This window comes from Bemisia tabaci, chromosome 1 (assembly GCF_918797505.1).
Source record: "Bemisia tabaci chromosome 1, PGI_BMITA_v3".
Taxonomy (NCBI): domain Eukaryota; kingdom Metazoa; phylum Arthropoda; class Insecta; order Hemiptera; family Aleyrodidae; genus Bemisia; species Bemisia tabaci.
In genome coordinates this window covers 32802202-32805271 of record NC_092793.1, presented here as the reverse complement: position 1 = coordinate 32805271, position 3070 = coordinate 32802202, and the positions used below count along the sequence as shown (strand labels likewise).

Below are 3070 nucleotides of genomic sequence, written 5' to 3'. Positions count from 1 at the left end.
AGAAAAGACCTCAGTGCATGGATGCAAATTGTTTAAGAGAGTTATTTTCGTTAATTTTGGTAAAAAAAATTGGTAGTGACTTACAAACTGAAAACAATCCCTATACATTCCAAATATTAAGTTGCGGAGGGTTTAATTCTCGTCTGTGCAATACGAAAAAAAATGTTAAAAAACGAAAAAATTATCTTTCATTTGAGAATAATTAGAATAATAATGGGTTTCGATACAAAAATGGGTTTTTGTATTACTATTGTTTTAAAAAGAAAAACATTTTTTTGGTAAAAAGAAAACAAAGTTTTTTTAAAAACGCATTGAAAAAGATAATTCTTTCCCTTAAAAAGAAAGGGAAATTTTTTTAGAGGAAAAAAGTTGGATCGAACAACTTTTTATACATGAAAGACGATTTTCCCTTAAAATTGAAACTTTGTTTTTCAACCATTTATTTCATCGCAAGAGAGGGTTAACATCATAATCCAACAACCCCAGTTTGAGTGACAGAAAATGAGGACTAAAACTTTAATTAGTTTTTTCTCCCTGCAAATTAGGTTTTCTGACTATGAATTGCAATCTGCATAGTCATGTCTAACGCTCGGTTTGACGTTTTTGAGCGTTTTGCTGCCGAAATGATTTCTTAAAAAGTAGTAAGTAGTGGTACCGAAGTCTAAATATTGAGCTGTCCGGCACTGAGATCCTTTCTCCCGTGGTCGATCACAAACTGTGGGAATGAGTGAATTATTTAAATTCGAAGTCCTTGTGTACTAAACGTTTATGAGCAATGAGGGTAGATTTTTGGGAGAAAGACTTTGAACATTCATCGCAGACAAATTGACGAGCATTCACACCGCATTCATACTTCAGATGTCGCCACAAACTTCTCTTCAATCTATACTTCCGATAGCAGTTGGCGTTAGGACAATGGAGCTCTCTCCTTGAATTTTCCTTGTTGTTGGTGAACCCTCCGTAAACATGGCCCTCGGCATCCATTTGATAACTACCGTAGTGATAGCCATCGTACATATATTCTAGAAAAAAAATCAAAACACACGTGAAAGTTTACATTAGTAGGTTTTGAAAATTACCTAAAAAGGGTACATACAAAAGGGGGTTGGTTCTAGAGTAAATTCAGCCACTTTAACTGATCAACTTCACTGGTAAAAAAAACCTCTCGGACCAATGCCGCATTGCATTGACTTAAGAGTGCAGTTTCTTGTCGCCGGATTTAAGAGTCTTGAACTCTTGTTTCAAGCGGATTTTGCATTGATTCAAGCGGATTTTGCATTGATTCAAGTGGATTTTGCAGTGATTCAAGCGGATTTTGCATTGATTCAAGCGGATTTTGCATTGAAACAAGAGTCCAGACTCTTAAATCCGGCGACAAGAAACTGCACTCTTGAACCAAGAGGTTTTTTTTTTTACCAGTGTTCTATTTGTGACGTTATCTTCGAAAAAGGACCTTTAAAAATTCTTACTTTTAAACGATAGTTTTTCCCCGCGATTTTCTGCCAAAATTGATGGGTCAGTTACGCTGGTCACAGAATCGTGTTTTGATGCTTGGTTCTTGTAGATGAGCTGAAAATAATAAGATCCGTCCAAACCGCAACTTTCTAAGTTCGATATTAACCGATATATCGCCCTTTGAAAAGTCAGATTTTTGACGTCATCCACCGCGGCAGTGGCACCCTTAGTTTCTTTCTCTTTTGTTCGATCAATGATGCAGAGGGCGCAACGCGAAACTTCAACGACGTTACACGTAAACACACTCAAGAAAAAAGACGGATTCGCACTTTAAAGATCTTCTTATCAGGAGATAATGCACTCGCCGCAAAGAGATTAGGCGTTCAATCAGTTCACCTCAGTTTGTGCATGTTTAATGTTGTTGAAGTTTCGCGTTGCGCCTCCTGCATCACTGATCGAACAAAAGAGAAAGAAACCAAAGGTGTCACTGCCGCGGTGGATGACGTCAAAAACCTGACCTTTCAAAGAACGATTTTTAGTAAAACAATCGAAATTTTTTTAAACAGTAGAAGCTGTTACATTGAAACTTTTAAGAAATTTAAAAAACTCACGCTTTCACTAAATTTAGTAAAAGCGAGAGTTCTTTAAATTTTTTAAAAGTTTTAATCAAAGGGCGATAACTCGGTTAATATTGAACGTAGAAAGTTGCGGTTTGGACAGATCTTATTATTTTCAGCTAATCTAAAAGAACCAAGCATCAAACACCAGTGCAAGTGACCCATTATCAATGATTTTACCCGCAAAAAACTGATTGATTCTACTTAAGCCATACTGTACATTGAAATGCACCGGGGAAATTTTGAGAAATTTCCTCAAAAATAGGTCCCTCCCAGTCAAAACTTTCAAGGAAATTTCCCTGATAGTCTATTTTTACAATAATCTTCGGTTACTGTATCAATAAGTTAGTTGAGCTGTTCATAGAATCATGATTAGCGATGAATAATGTTATCTGTCCAAACGCCTGGTTTTTAAGTCAAATAAGGACGGGCACATCGGCCATCGAAAGACACGGCGTATGACGTCATCAGTCGCGGTATTGCACATCCTGATTTCTTCCGTCTTGGTTCCATCAATCAGTGATACACGCATTTGCACGCGTTGCTCAACGTAATGCCGGAATCACACGCTGTATTTGGCAGCTGAATATGGAAGTCAAAAGCTGAAATTTTGCAAATTCGAGTTATTGCCATCCAGATGTGTATCAAATCTATTCGAATAGTTCAGACAAATCCGACATCATCCATGGGCGTTGAGAATCGTTGATGAATTTTGCGCGACAGGCGCAAAATTCAGGCATCCAGACTCGATGACTTCCAGATTCGAGCCACATTCAGCTCCCACATTCAGCGTCTCATTGCGGCATAAACACAGATTAAATCAAGAAAGAAGATACCATGGTATGCACTGCCGCAGAGGAAGACGTCACGTCAATGAGCAACATTTCGTCACCTTCCAGGCAAAGTATCACAAGCGCCATGCGACGTTTAAAAATTTCCGCCGCCATTATATTTTTTTACTGAGAAATTGTTGGTTGAATCTGTTTGGTAATTTCACT

At 37.7% G+C, this 3070-nt stretch overlaps 1 long non-coding RNA gene across 1 annotated transcript; it reads right to left on the bottom strand.

Annotated features, from left to right (window-relative positions):
• Window positions 1–571: 571 nt before the first annotated feature.
• LOC140224524 (uncharacterized) lies at window positions 572–2036 on the bottom strand. Its single transcript, XR_011899795.1, has 2 exons — window positions 1470–2036; window positions 572–1022 (listed from the first exon to the last, which is right to left on the bottom strand). It is a non-coding gene; the product is annotated as an uncharacterized lncRNA (long non-coding RNA).
• Window positions 2037–3070: the final 1034 nt, after the last annotated feature.